The 16,136-nt window shown below is 38.2% G+C and overlaps 1 long non-coding RNA gene across 2 annotated transcripts in view; it reads left to right on the forward strand.

The window, feature by feature from the left end:
• The first annotated feature begins 2,917 nt into the window (after nucleotides 1-2,917).
• LOC309615187 overlaps nucleotides 2,918-16,136 on the forward strand; it is a 571,459-nt gene continuing 558,240 nt past the window's right edge. The window contains exons 1-2 of one of the 2 annotated variants that reach the window (XR_014236606.1): nucleotides 2,918-13,961; nucleotides 15,717-15,801. This is a non-coding gene — a long non-coding RNA (uncharacterized lncRNA). Of the gene's footprint in view, nucleotides 15,802-16,136 lie in introns of both variants that reach the window. The other variant, XR_014236605.1, reaches the window with a different exon arrangement.

Consider the following 16,136-nt stretch of genomic DNA (forward strand, 5'->3'; position numbering starts at 1 on the left):
TTGGGTACCAAACATCTGGGAGTCTCTATGTACTATTACTGTGACTTGAAGGTCTCTGGAGCTCATCCAGACTCCATTTTCTGCAATAGAACTATAACTGAATTCATTACTTGAAAAACGTTCTTAAGAGTATTTATTCACAATAAACGAAACTCACACAAAAATATACTGAATGTTAACTTGTGCATTTATTATTACATATTATTCTGTTGCAGATGTAATTTTCATTCTTCAACTATCCCTCTCTATGGTGGTTTGATTTGCTCAGACCTGTTGTTCTGAGGTATATTACCCTTGCCACCAGACCACAAGGTCATCTTTACTGGTCATCTTTTTCTTTGTAAGGTCATGCTGACCACTCTTGGCTAAAGTTGGCTTAAAAGCCAATAACTGCTCTTGGCTAAAGTTGGCTTAAAGACCAATAATATGGCCACACTGGGCATAATGTGGCCATATTATCCTTCAGATGGTAAATCATGTGCTTTTTTACATATAGGAGGGCTTATTTAATCAACCTCATGGATTTATTTGGGAAAGAGACTGGTTTCCTGGCAGAATGTCTCTAAGAAAACTGCCCACCCCCTAAATCCATTACACCAACCACATCCAGCACCCCCTCATTCCTGAAGAAACAGCATAATATCAACTTTTTGAAAACTTTATGTACCATAATTTAAAATTGTACTGGGAATTTTTTATCTTAAAACTATGAAGTAAGGAATAATATAGGTATGCTGCAAAAGCTGCCATTTGGTTCAGATTGCTGCCACCTCACTAGAAATTCTTTCAGCATTATAATGTTTTAGCTTCATCTGCTCATGATGTTTCTATTATTATTTCTTTTGCATCTTTTGATAATGGGCTTGAACATTTGTCATGTGGGTGGGGTGGGAGCAGGGACAGGCAGAGGGGGAGTGATTTCAGTTGATGTAATTTTTCTAGCAATAGCGAGATTATGGAATATTAAACATGACCTCAATCTAACCATCAGAAAACATCAATCAAACCCAAACTGGGAGCCATTCTACAAAAATAACTGACCAGAGTTCAGGCTTTTGGAGCACTAGCTCTGCTGAATTCCTCGCTTGGCTCCCTATAATAAACACTACACTTACCTTCACCACAACTCACTGTCATTAGACTGGCTTTACTGCACGTGGCTGAGCAGACCCAAGTTTGGTTCAGTAACAAGAGGACTTAGTAATGCAATCAGTCAACTTCCCAGTGATGGGAGGAAAAGAGTTGGCATCAGCAGTTGATAGCGATTCATTCAAGATGGCAGAGTAGCAGGATGTGCGCTCACTCCCTCTTGCGAGAACACCGGAATCACAACTAACTGCTGAACAGTCATCAACAGGAAGACACTGGAACTCACCAAAAAAGGTACCCCACATCCAAAGACAACGGAGAAGCCGCAATGAGACGGTACGAGGGGGCGCAATCACAATAAAATCAAATCCCATAACTGCTGGCTGGGTGACTCACAAACTGGAGAACAATTATACCACAGAAGTCCACCCACTGGTGTGAAGGTTCTGAGCCCCACGTCAGGCTTCCCAACCTGTGGGTCCGGCAATGGGAGGAGGAATTCCCAGAGAATCAGACTTTGAAGGATAGCGGGAATTTATTGCAGTACTTCGACAGGACTGGGGGAAACAGAGACTCCACACTTGGAGGGCACACACAAAGTAGTGTGCGCAACAGGACCCAGAGGGAAGGAGCAGGGACCCCATAGGAGATTCAACCAGACCTACCTGCTAGTGTTGGAGGGTCTCCTGCAGAGGCCGTGGGGGGTGGGTGCTGTGGCTCACCATGGGGAAAAGGACACTGGCAGCAGAAGTTCTGGGAAGTACTCCTTGGCATGAGCCTTCCAAGAGTCTGCCACTAGTCCCACCAAAGAGCCTGTAGCCTCCAGTACTGGGTCACCTCAGCCCAAACAACCAACAGGGAAGGAACTCAGCAGACAAGTGGATGAAAGTTTTACTGAGCTCTGCCCACCAGAGCAACACCGAGCTTTACCCACCACCAGTCCCTCCCATCAGGAAGCTTGCACAAGCCTCTTAGATAGCCTCATCCACCAGAGGGCAGACAGCGCATACAAGAAGAACTACAATCCTGCAGCCTGTGGAATGAAAACCACATTATCAGAAAGATAGACAAAATGAAAAGGCAGAAGACTATGTACCAGATGAAGGAACAAGAAAAAAACCCAGAAAAATGAAGATAGGCAACCTTCCAGAAAAAGAATTCAGAATAATGATAGTAAAGATGATCCAGGACCTCGGAAAAAGAATTGAGGCAAAGATCAAGAAGATGTAACAAATGTTTAATAAAGACCTACAAAAATTAAAGAACAAACACCTGGAAGAATTGAAGAACAAACAGAGATGAACAATACAATAACTGAAATGAAAAATACACTAGAAGGAATCAATAGCAGAGTAGCTGAGGCAGAGAAATGGATAAGTGACCTGGAAGACAGAATGGTGGAATTCACTACAGTGGAACAGAATAAAGAAAAAAGAAATGAAGACAGCCTAAGAGACCTCTGAGACAACATCAAATGCACCAATAATCACATTATAGGGGTCCCAGAAGGAGACGAGAGAAAGAAAGGACCCGAGAAAATATTTGAAGAGATTACAGTCAGAAACTTCACTAATATGGGGAAAAATATAACCACCCAAGTCCAGGAAGCACAGAGAGTCCCAGGCAGGATAAAACCAAGGAGAAACACGCCAAGACTCATAGTAATCAAATTGACAAAAATTAAAGACAAAGAAAAATTATTGAAAGCAACAAGGGAAAAATGACAAATAACATACAAGGGAACTCCCATAAGGTTAACAGCTGATTTCTCATCAGAAACTCTACAAGCCAGAAGGGAGTGGCACAATATATTTAAACTGATGGAAGAACCTACAACCAAGATTACTCTACCCGGCAAGGATCTCACTCAGATTCGACAGAGAAATCAAAAGCTTTACAGACAAGCAAAAGCTAAGAGAATTCAGCACCACCAAACTAGCTCTACAACAAATACTAAAGGAACTTCTCTAAGTGGGAAACACAAGAGCAAAAAAGAACCTACAGAAACAAACCCAAAACAATTAAGAAAATGGTCATAGGAACATACATATTGATAATTACCTTAAACGTGAATGGATTAAATGCTCCAACCAAAAGACACAGGCTTGCTGAATGGATACAAAAACAAGATCCATATATATTCTGTCTACCAGAGACCCACTTCAGACCTAGGGACACATACAGACTGAAAGTGAGAGGATGGAAAAAGATATTCCATGCAAATGGAAATCAAAAGAAATCTGGAGTAGCAATACTCATTTCAGATAAAATAGACTTTAAAATAAAGAATGTTACAAGAGACAACGAAGGACACTACATAATGATCAAGGGATCAATCCAAGAAGAAGATACAACAATTATAAATATATATGCACCCAACACAGGAGCACCTCAATACATAAGGCAAATGCTAACAGCTATAAAAGAGGAAATTGACAGTAACACAATAATAGTGGGGTACTTTACACCTCACTTACACCAATGGACAGATCATCCAGAGAGAAAATTAATAAGGAAACACAAGCTTTAAGTGACACAATAGACCAGATAGATTTAATTGATATTTATAGAACATTCCATCCAAAAACAGCAGATTTCACTTTCTTCTTAACTGCACACAGAACATTCTCCAGGATAGATCACATCTTGGGTCATAAATCAAGCCTCGGTAAATTTAACAAATTGAAATCATATCAAGCATCTTTTCAAACCACAACACTATGAGATTAGAAATAAATTACAAGGGGAAAAATGTAAACAACGAAAACACATGGAGGCCAAACAATACATTACTAAATAACTAAGAGATCACTGAGAAAATCAGAAAATAACTACAGACAAATGACAATGAAAACACAACCATCCAAAACCTATGGGATGCAGGAAAAGCTACTTTAAGAGGGAAGTTTATACCAATATAATCCTACCTCAAGAAACAAGAAAAATCTCAAATAAACAATCTAACCTTACACCTTAAGGAACTAGAGAAAGAAGAACAAACAAAACCCAAAGTTAGTAGAAGGAAAGAAATCATAAAGATCAGAGCAGAAATAAATGAAATAGAAATAAAATAGCAAAGAACAATAAACTAAAAGCTGGTTCTTTGAGAACATAAACAAAATTGATAAACCTTTAGCCAGACTCATCAAGAAAAATAGGGAGAGGACTCAAATCAATAAAATTAGAAATGAAAAAGGAGAAGTTACAACAGACACCGCAGAAATAGAAAACATCCTAAGGGACTACTACAAGCAACTCTATGCCAACAAAGTGGACAACCTGGAAGACATGGACAAATTCATAGAAAGGTATAACCTTCCAAGACTGAACCAGGAAAAAATAGAAAATATGAACAGACTGATCACAAGTAATGACATTGAAACTGTAATTAAAAATCTTCCAACCAACAAAAGTCCAAGGCCAGATGGCTTCACAGGTGAATTCTATCAAATATTTAGAGAAGAGCTAACACCACCCTTCTCAAATTCTTCCAAAAAATTGCAGAGGAAGAAACACTCCCAAACTCATTTTACGAAGCCACCATCACCCTGATACCAAAACCAAACAAAGATACTACAAGAGTAGAAAATTATGGACCAATATATCTGATGAATATAGATGCAAAAATCCTCAACAAAATACTAGCAAACAGAATCCAACAGCACATTAAAAGGATCATACACCATGATCAAGTGGGATTTTTCCCAGGGATGCAAGGATTCTTCAATATATGCAAATCAATCAATGTGATACACCCTATTAAAAAAGTGAAGAATAAAAACCATATAATCATCTCAATAGATGCAGAAAAAGCTTTTGACAAAATTCAACACCCATTTCTGATAAAAACTCTCCAAAAAGTGGGCATAGAGGGATACTACTTCAACATAATAAAGGCCATATATGACAAACCCACAGCAAACATCATTCTCAATGGTGAAAAATTGAAAGCATTTCCTCTAAGATCAGGAACAAGACAAGGATGTCCATTCTCACCACTGTTTTTCAACATAGTTTTTGAAGTCCTAGCTACCGCAATCAGAGAAGAAAAAGAAATAAAAGGAATACAAATTGGAAAAGAAGTAAAACTGTCACTGTTTGCAGATACAAGATACTATACATAGATAATCCTAAAGATGCCACCAGAAAACTGCTAGAGCTAATCAATGAATTTGGTAAAGTAGCAGGATACAAAATGAATGCACAGAAATTTCTTGCATTCCTATACACTAACAATGAAAGATCAGAAAGAGAAATTAAGGAAACAATCCCATTCACCACTGCAACAAAAAGAATAAAATGCCTAGGAATAAACCTACCTAAGGATGTAAAAGACCTGTACTCAGAAAACTGTAAGACACTGATGAAAGAAATCAAAGATGACACAAACAGATGGAGAGATGCACCATGTTCTTGGATTAGAAGAATCAATTTTGTGAAAATGACTATACTACCCAAAGCAATCTACATATTCAATGTAATCCCTATCAAATTACAAATGGCATTTTTAAAAATTTCTTTAATTTAATTTAATTTTTTTTTAAACAGCAGGTTCTTATTAGTCATCCATTTTATGCACATCATTGTATACATGTCAATCCCAATCGCCCAATTCATCACACCACTATCCCCACCCCACTGCGGCTTTCCCCTCTTGGTGTCCATACGTTTGTTCTCTACATCTGTGTCTCAACTTCCAACTTCTGCCCTGCAAACCGGTTCATCTGTACCATTTTTCTAGATTCCACATACATGCGTTAATATACGATATTTGTTTTTCTCTTTCTGAATTACTTCACTCTGTTTGACAGTCTCTAGATCCATCCACGTCTCAACAAATGATGCAATTTTGTTCCTTTTTATGTCTGAGTAATATTCCGTTGTATATATGTACCACATCTTCTTTATCCATTCGTCTGTCATCATGCATTTAGGTTGCTTCCATGACCTGGCTATTGTAAATAGTGCTGCAATGAACATTGGGGTGCATGCGTCTTTTTGAATTATGGTTTTCTCTGGGTATATGCCCAGTAGTGCGATTGCTGGATCATATGGTAATTCTATTTTTAGTTTTTTAAGGAACCTCCATACTGTTCTCCATAGTGGCTGTATCAATTTACATTCCCACCAACAGTGCAAGAGGGTTCCCTTTTCTCCACACCCTCTCCAGCATTTGTTGTTTGTGGATTTTCTGATGATGCCCATTCTAACTGGTGTGAGGTGATACCTCATTGTAGTTTTGATTTGCATTTCTCTAATAATTAGTGATGTTGAGCAGCTTTTCATGTGCTTTGTGGCCGTCTGTATGTCTTCTTTGGAGAAATCTCTATTTAGGTCTTCTGCCCATTCTTGGATTGGGTTGTTTGTTTTTTTAATATTGAGCTGCATGGGCCGTTTATGTATTTTGGAGATTAATCCTTTGTCCGTTGATCGTTGATTCGTTTGCCAATACTTTCTCCCATTCCGAGGGTTGTCTTTTCGTGTTGTTTATGGTTTCCTTTGCTGTGCAAAAGCTTTGAAGTTTCATTAGGTCCCATTTGTTTATTTTTGTTTTTATTTCCATTACTCAAGGAGGTGGATCAAAAAAGATCTTGCTGTGATTTATGTCAAAGAGTGTTCTTCCTATGTTTTCTAAGAGTTTTATAGTGTCTGGTCTTACATTTAGGTCTCGAATCCATTTTGAGTTCATTTTTGTGTATGGTGTTACGGAGTGTTCTAATTTCATTCTTCTACGTGTGGCTGTCCAGTTTTCCCAGCACCACTTATTGAAGAGACTATCTTTTCTCCATCGTATATCCTTGCCTCCTTTGTCATAGATTAGTTGACCATAGGTGCGTGGGTTTATCTCTGGGCTTTCTATCTTCTTCCATTGATCTATGTTTCTGTTTTTGTGCCAGTACCATATTGTCTTGATTTCTGTAGCTTTGTAGTATACTCTGAAGTCAGGGAATCTGATTCCTCCCGCTCCGTTTTTTTCCCTCAAGACTGCTTTGGCTATTCGGGATCTTTTGTGTCTCCACACAAATTTTAAGATTTTTTGTTCTAGTTCCGTAAAAAATGCCATTGGTAATTTGATAAGGATTTCATTGAATCTGTAGATTGCTTGGGGTAATATAGTCATTTCCACAGTATTGATTCTTCCAATCCAAGAACGTGGTGTATCTCTCCGTCTGTTGGTACCATCTTTAATTTCTTTCATCAGTGTCTTATAGTTTTCTGCATACAGATCTTTTGTCTCCCTAGGTAGGTTTATTCCTAGGTATTTTATTCTTTTTCTTGCAGTGGTAAATGGGAGTGTTTCCTTAATTTCTCTTTCAGATTTTTCATTATTAGTGTATAGGAATGCAAGAGATTTCTGTGCATTAATTTTGTATCCTGCAACTTTACCAAATTCATTGATTAGCTCTAGCAGTTTTCTGGTCACATCTTTAGGATTTTCTATGTATATTATCATGTCATCTGCAGAGAGTTAAAGTTTTACTTCTTCTTTTCCAGTTTGGATTCCTTTTATTTCTTTTTCTTCTCTGATTGCCGTGGCTAGGACTTCCAAAACTATGTTGAATAATAGTGGTGAGAGTGGACATCTTTGTCTTGTTCCTGATCTTAGAGGAAATGCTTTCAGTTTTTCACCATTGAGAATGATGTTTGCTGTGGGTTTGTCGTATATGGCCTTTATTATGTTGAGGTAGGTTCCCTCTATGCCCACTTTCTGGACAGTTTTTATCATAAATGGGTGTTGAATGTTGTCAAGAGCTTTTTCTGCATCTATTGAGATGATCATATGGTTTTTATTCTTCAATTTGTTAATATGGTGTGTCACATTGATTGATTTGCATATATTGAAGAATCCTTGCATCCCTGGGATAAATCCCACTTGATCATGGTGTATGATCCTTTTAATGTGTTGTTGGACTCTGTTTGCTAGTATTTTGTTGAGGATTTTTGCATCTATATTCATCAGTGATATTGGTCTGTAATTTTCTTTGTTTGTAGTGTCTTTGTCTGGTTTTGGTATCAGGGTGATGGTGGCCTCATAGAATGAGTTTGGGAGTGTTCCTTCCTCTGCAGTTTTTTGGAAGAGTTTGAGAAGGATGGGTGTTAGCTCTTCTCTAAATGTTTGTTAGAATTCACCTGTGAAGCCATCTGGTCCTGGACTTTTGTTTGTTGGAAGATTTTTAATCACAGTTTCAATTTCATTACTTGCGATTGGTCTGTTCATATTTTCTATTTCTTCCTGGTTCAGTCTTGGATCTCTTAGGATGCTTTGTATTTCTGCAGTGTCTGTTGTAACTTCTCCTTTTTCATTTCTAATTTTTTTGATTTGAGTCCTCTCCCTCTTTTTCTTGATGAGTCTGGCTATCATCAAATTTTATCAGTTTTGTTTATCTTCTCAAAGAACCAGCTTTTCGTTTTAGTAATCTTTGCTATTATTTTCTCTATTTCTATTTCATTTATTTCTGCTCTCATCTTTATGATTTCTTTCCTTCTGCTAAGTTTGGGTTTTGTTTGTTCTTCTTTCTCTAATCCCTTTAGGTGTAAGGTTAGATTGTTTATTTGAGATTTTTCTTGTTTCTTGAGGTAGGCTGGTATAGCCATGAACTTCCTGCTTAGAACTGCTTTTGCTGCATCCCATAGGTTTTGGATCATCGTGTTTTCATTGTCATTTGTCTCTAGGTATTTTTTTATTTCCTCTTTGATTTTTTCAGTGATCTCTTGGTTATTTAGTAACGTATTGTTTAGCCTCCATGTGCTTGTGTTTTTTACGTTTTTTTCCCTGTAATTCATTTCTAATCTCATAGCGTTGTGGTCAGAGAAGATGCTTGATATGATTTCGATTTTCTTAAATTTACTGAGGCTTGATTTGTGACCCAAGATGTGATCTATCCTGGAGAATGTTCCATGCACACTTGAGAAGAAAGTGTAATCTGCTGTTTTTGGATGGAATGTCCTATAAATATCAATTAAATCTCTCTGGTCTATCGTGTCATTTAAAGCTTCTGTTTCCTCATTTATTTTCATTTTGGATGATCTGTCCATTGGTGTAAGTGAGGTGTTAAAATCCCCCACTATTACTGTGTTACTGTCGATTTCCTCTTTTAAAGCTGTTAGCTGTTGCCTTATGTATTGAGGTGCTCCTATGTTGGGTGCATATATATTTATAATTGTTATATCATCTTCTTGGATTGATCCCTTGATCATTATGTAGTGTCCTTCCTTGTCTCTTGTAACATTCTTTATTTTAAAATCTATTTTATCTGATATGAATATTGCTACTCCAGCTTTCTTTTGATTTCCATTTGCATGGAATATCTTTTTCCATCCTCTCACTTTCAGTCTGTATGTGTCCCTAGGTCTGAAGTGGGTCTCTTTTAGACAGCATATATATGGCTCTTGTTTTTGTATCCATGCAGCAGGCCTGTGTCTTTTGGTTGGAGCATTTAATCCATTCACATTTAAGGTAATTATCGATATGTATGTTCCTATGACCATTTTCTTAATGGTTTTGGGTTTGTTTTTGTAAGTCCTTTTCTTCTCTTGTGTTTCCCACTTAGAGAAGTTCCTTTAACATTTGTTGTAGAGCTGGTTTGGTGGTGCTGAATTCTCTTAGCTTTTGCTTGTCTGTAAAGCTTTTGACTTGTCCATCAAATCTGAATGAGATCCTTGCCGGGTAGAACAATCTTGGTTGTAGGTTCTTTCCTTTCATCACTTTAAGTATATCATGCCACTCCCTTCTGGCTTGTAGAGTTTCTGCTGCAAAATCAGCTGTTAACCTTATGGGAGTTCCCTTGTATGTTATTTGTCGTTTTTCCCTTGCTGCTTTCAATAATTTTTCTTTGTCTTTAATTTTTGCCAATTTGACTACTATGTGTCTCGGCATGTTTCTCCTTGGGTTTATCCTGTATGGGACTCGCTGCGCTTCCTGGACTTGGGTGGCTATTTCCTTTCCCATGTTAGGGAAGTGTTCGACTATAATCTCTTCAAATATTTTTCTGGTCCTTTCTCTCTCTCTTCTCCTTCTGGGACCCCTATAATGCGAATGTTGTTGCGTTTTATGTTGTCCCAGAGGTCTCTTAGGCTGTCTTCATTTCTTTTCATTCTTTTTTCTTTATTCTGTTCCGCAGCAGTGAATTCCACCATTCTGTCTTCCAGGTCACTTTTCCGGTCTTCTGCCTCAGTTATTCTTCTATTGATTCCTTCTAGTGTATTTTTCATTTCAGTTATTGTATTGTCATCTTTGTTTGTTTGTTCTTTAATTCTTCTAGGTCTTTGTTAAACATTTCTTGCATTTTCTCGATCTTTGCCTCCATTCTTTTTCTGAGGTCCTGGATCATCTTCACTACCATTAATCTTAATTCTTTTTCTGGAAGATTGCCTATCTCCACTTCATTTAGTTGTTTTTCTGGGGTTTTATCTTGTTCCTTCATCTGGTACATAGCCCTCTGCCTTTTCATCTTGTGTATCTTTCTGTGAATGTGGTTCTTGTTCCACAGGCTGCAGGATTGTAGTTTTTCTTGCTTCTGCTGTCTGCCCTCTTGTAGATGAGGCTATCTATGAGGCTTGTGCAAGTTTCCTGATGGGAGGGACTGGTGGTGGTCAAGCTGACTCCCCAATGGCATTTTTTACAGAACTAGAACAAAAAAATCTAAAAATTTGTAGGAGACACAAAAGACCCTGAATAGCCAAAGCAATCTTGAGAGAATAAAACGGAGCTGGAGGTATCAGACTCCCTGACTTCAGAGTATATTTCAAAGCTACAGTCTTCAAGACAATATGGTACTGACACGAAAACAGAAATATAGATCAATGGAACAGGATAGAAAGCCCAGAGGTAAACCCACGCACCTATGGTCAACGAATCTATAACAAAGGAGGCAAGGATATACAATGGAGAAATGACAGTCTGTTCAATAAGTGGTTCTGGGAAAACTGGACAGCCACATGTAAAAGAATGAAATTAGAACACTCCCTAACACCATGATCAAAAATAAATTCAAAATGGATTAAAGACCTAAATGTAAGGCCAGACACTATAAAACTCTTAGAGGAAAACATAGGAAGAACACTGACATAAATCACAGCAAGATATTTTTTGATCCACCTCATAGAGTAATAGAAATACAAACAAATGGGACCTAATGAAATTTAATAGCTTTTGCACAGCAAAGGAAACTATAAACAAGACGAAAACACAACCCTCAGAATGGGAGAGAGTAAGTAAAAAATAAAATTAAGTGCAAAAAATAAAATAAAATAACTGGCCAATATTCATCAGGCAGTGGCAGTGGCATTATATATTGGTCTTCTGAACTTTTTGACAAATTCTTGATCTTAAGCACACATTGATAGATTCTAATGTCATGTACATGGTGGAATTAAGAGTAGACTTAAAGTTATGAATGAATCCCCAAAGTAGTTTTTATTAATTACAGATTGTACATACCATGCCATAGAGGGTGTGGAGCTCCTTTACATTCTAGGTAACAGCAATGGATTCTTTGCTAGCATACGTGTGCATTGCTGTCTTCTACAGAACTTGCTGAGTTTGAATCCCAGGTTGAAATATATAAAGTAATTTGAACAAGTTATTTTAACTTCAGTGAACACTAGTTACCTCATATGTTAAATGAGCACAATAATATTTGATATTTAACAAGGATTAAAAGTAATAAACAAAAAATTTCTCACACAGACTCTAGCATATGGCATAGTAATACTCTTAGTGTTACATACCAGTTATTGAGTACTTGCTGTATCCCAGGCACTGTACAAATTACTCTTTGTAGATTATTTCATTTAATTTTTACAACAACCCCACTTTATAGATGAGAGAACAGTTAGGAGAGGTTAAATAACTTCCCCAAACACACTATGATATACTCCTTCACACAGTAGGTTCTTAGTAAATAGTAGCTGTGTCATTTTGGGCCTCTGAGAAGCAGATGTTGAGATGGGAATGCAAGAGTTTTGCTAGGGGACACTCCATGTGAAATATAAAAGGGGAAGAAAGCGAGATTGGGTAGGGAATGCTTTCAGACCATGATGCATATCTGATACATGTGAAAGGAGAGTAAGAAGCAGGATTGAACAGAACAAGTCTCAAACCATGATTTAGATCTGACCAAGTGTCAGCCAACTCAATAAGAAAAGCTCCTGAGCAAAGATTACCAATTAGAACAGTCTTACTACAGTGGGCAGGAGTAGCCAGGCCTTAGGACTCCCACATGTTCAGTCATTAACTGAGGTCTGCCTTGAAGTGCATTGCCTCAGCTCAGAAGCTAGGAGGAGATAAATCCTGAAGCCTTTAGCAGCTAGAGGCTGTCAGCTCCCTGCCCCCCTTGCAGCTGAGTAGCAAGTTCTTTCTTGAAGAGAGATTCTAACTGCACCACCATAACTGCCACAGTAGCCATTATTATTATTCTTTCATTCTGGGTGTGAGCTTCCATTTTTGATGAGAGGTAGGGCTGTGTGTTCTCCTGAAGGAATAGCTAGACTCAGAAGCTATTTGACATACATAGCTCAGAAGCTATTAAACATAGCTATATTTCATATGGAAATTATATTTCAACTCCACAGAATGTCTTTTCCTAGTATATGATTAATGGCTCAGCAATGGTTGACTTGTGTTGAAGAGAAGACATGGTAAAATATATCCAGCCCACGGAGGCTTGAAATTTTGCTTGTTTTTTATGAGACACAAATTGGGAATTATTCATTCTTTTCTCAGGTTGGGAACTAATGCTGCTACCATTGATAAATTACCTAGAACTTCATTTTTCTTTCTCTTTTCACCCAGATTCCAAATATATCCAAGTAAGTTAGAATTTTTAAACATCTTTCCAAGAATAACAGTATAACTCTCAAAATGGGCAGCACTTCTAAAATTCTGCAACTCAGGATCTCCATGAAGTCCTAGAAAATGCCAAAGACATTGACTCAGACATGCCCCTTGATAATTCACTGGGTAACTGCCATACTATATCATTGATGATTGTTTGTTAATAAACTTAAGCAAGGTCATATTTTATCAATGCTTGTCCCCAAAACAGATAATAAATATGAATGGTGCATAAATCCAATGACCCTCACTGTGAACCTACTCTTCTTCCTTCTGAACGCCAAGGCAGCACTAATTAGCATTTGCCTTGCTGCACAGATGCCCTTCTAGGAAGGACATTATACGTGCTCCACATTCTGGGCTTCCAGAAGCAATGATATAATGAAATCACTATTAATGGGAAGAGGCAGAGTGCTTCCCAGATTCACATTCTAAATAGCAAAGTTATTGAAGGATTGTACCTTTTAAAAAAGAATTAAAGCAATAGAAGAGGAGTGGTGAACAAAGAAAACTTTGGCAGTTATTTTCAGGGAGCAGTTACATGGAACACGGTAGCCATGAATCTCAGTACACAAATTCAGGTGTGCAAGAACAAAATTTACATTTTTATAAAACCCAGCTTCTGTTTGAGGTACCATTCTTAGAGGAAGACAAAAATTTAATCTCAGTCAGGTTGGACTTTGCCCTGCACTTCTGCCTCCTCCTTTTTCAAGGCTACTCTGACTTGTGTGAAAGTGACATTCCAGATATTTAACAACCCATAGGACAAGGTCACCGACTGTGGTAGGAGCCTTAAAGATGACCCCCAATTATTTTCACCTCTAGTTAGTATACCCTGTGTAGTCTCTCTCACAATGAATAGGGATTACCTGTGTCATCAGTAGGATACTTCAGAAATATGGAGTGTGTCTTTGAAGGCTAAGTCATAAAAGACATTATAGCTTCTGCCTTGCTCTCTCTTAGGTCAATCATTCTGGGGAAGGCAGATGCCATGTCATTGAAGACATCCAAGCAGCTTCACAGAGAGGTCCACAAGGTGAGGAACTGAGGCCTCCTACAGCTTGCCAGCTATGTGAGTGACACATCTTAGGATTGGTCCCCCTGTGCCAGTCAAGACTGCAGACCCAGCTGACCTCGTGACTACAAACTCATGATATACCATGAGCCAGAATAGCCCAGCTAAGCTGCTCCCAAATTCCTGACCCACAGAAACTCTGTGAGACAACAAATGGTTATTACCGCTTTAAGCTGCCAATTTTTGGAGTAAAGTGTCATGCAACGTGAGATAACTAATATACCAACCAGTCAGAAAGGATGCAGATGCCAGGTTTAGTGCTTATGTGGCATCCTGGAGGTTCCTCTGCCATCCCAGGCATTAATCCTTTAGTTTGGGAAGGGTAGGTCATTCTGGATAAATGGCTATCAATGAATATAAAGTACTTTGATAATTTATCAACCGGTACAGCCATACCAGTTATATATGAGTTACGCTTATGTAGTCTCAAGGCATTGGGAAGCCTGTCTAGTCTTCCAGTTAGCAATACAGCCCTTGTTTCTCTCCACAAGCACCTCCAGGTCCTGTGCCTCTCCTGACTACCTTTGGATCACATGGGAATTTGAGATTCCCTCCCTAGGCATACCTTCCAAACTTTTTTTTTACTGGGTGCTCTCACCTCCTTGAGGTTCTGACTGGATATATGGCTCTGTCCTTGGGAACCACCAAATTCTGCTTTTATCAGCTCCCCTTGAGTATTCTCTTCCTCTCTACCCCTCCTGCCTCTACTCCCCAGCCCTGTGAGAACAATATTTTAGTCTCAGGGAAAGTTCCCCCACATCCCCAGTGCTTTATTCCCTAGGCGCTGTCTTATTTGTGATTTATCCAGAGGCACCTACTTATATCCTCTTTGGTGGGTTTTGGAAACCAAACCCAGAAAGATGAGGCTCCTGCCCTCCCAGGTTTCTCCCCAGATACTCTCTTCTTCTGAGACTAAGATTCAGGATATGGAGGAGGATAAGGAAAGTTTCACTCTCAGAAAGACAGACAGAAACAGAGAGACACGCGGAGAAAGAGAATATCACTTCTTACCTCAAAAATTTTATCCCAGTACCTTGCCTCTAGAGAAATTAATATCTGGCCACTAAGGAACTGTTGTACTGGCTGGGACATGATTATTTCATCAAAGTTCAACAGGCTCTAATTATAGCCATTTGTTCTAATTCCATGGTGATAAAGCAGCCCCTTGGTTTGCTTTTCTAAGTACCTAGTTACCTCAAGGGAGATACTTTGCTCACAAAGCCAATATGTGCTAGTCATGTTTTATATCTCATTCCTAGAGAAATCCTTGCCTGACTTCCCCATATCAGGATTAGATGGCCTGCTCATATACTCCAGTATTCCCTGCACTTCTGTTTCCCTAAAAGCACTTATTCCACTGTATTACCATCATTACTTATTTGTCTATCATGAGACTCTAAGTTCTATTTGACACCTGTGTGTCATGTTCATGATCTGTCCCCAGAGACTCAATAAGTGTTTGTGGAAAGACAGAAGCTCTATTAGAAAAGTGCTCACCAATTTGGGGCTTTATGAACCAGTAAAATTTCAAGGGCAAAGGTAAGGGCACCGATACACAGTTGCCAACTTTTTATTTTGCTAAGTGAGTACATTAAAAGTAACAACCACAATTTAGCTTCACATCTTTTCATCTTAAAACTGCTATTTTAACACTGAAAGAATATTAAGGATTCACTAAAGAACAGTTCCTGAGAAGTAAATTTAACTTTTTACTAGGGACCAGTGACAACTTCTACCTGAATGACAGATACATTTGAGAACTGCTGCTAACTTCTTAAATCCCTTCCTACTCTCAGATAAGGTAAGGCAGTTCGAAATGGTAATTCACCTATTTTCAAGGTGGAACTTCTAGTTTTTTTTTTTTTTTTAAAGAAGCACTCCCTAATAGCTAAAAATTATTTCCTATCCTTATTGTCTGTCTTTAAAGAAAAAAGAAGTCATTGAGCATCTTGGCACATGATTCTCACCTGGGACTCATTACCCTCTTCAAGATTTTTTACTCTTTCCCAGTGAATCTCGGAAGGAGTGAACATATTAGAAAGTAAAACTACTGTAATTTTGTTTATTTTAAAAATATGTTTGGGGAAGAGTTGCTCCAGTCTGATGTAAGAAAAAAAATAAAATTATAGTTGAATT

This window comes from Balaenoptera borealis (genome assembly GCF_965194805.1).
Source record: "Balaenoptera borealis genome assembly, chromosome: 17".
NCBI classification, from domain to species: Eukaryota; Metazoa; Chordata; class Mammalia; order Artiodactyla; family Balaenopteridae; genus Balaenoptera; species Balaenoptera borealis.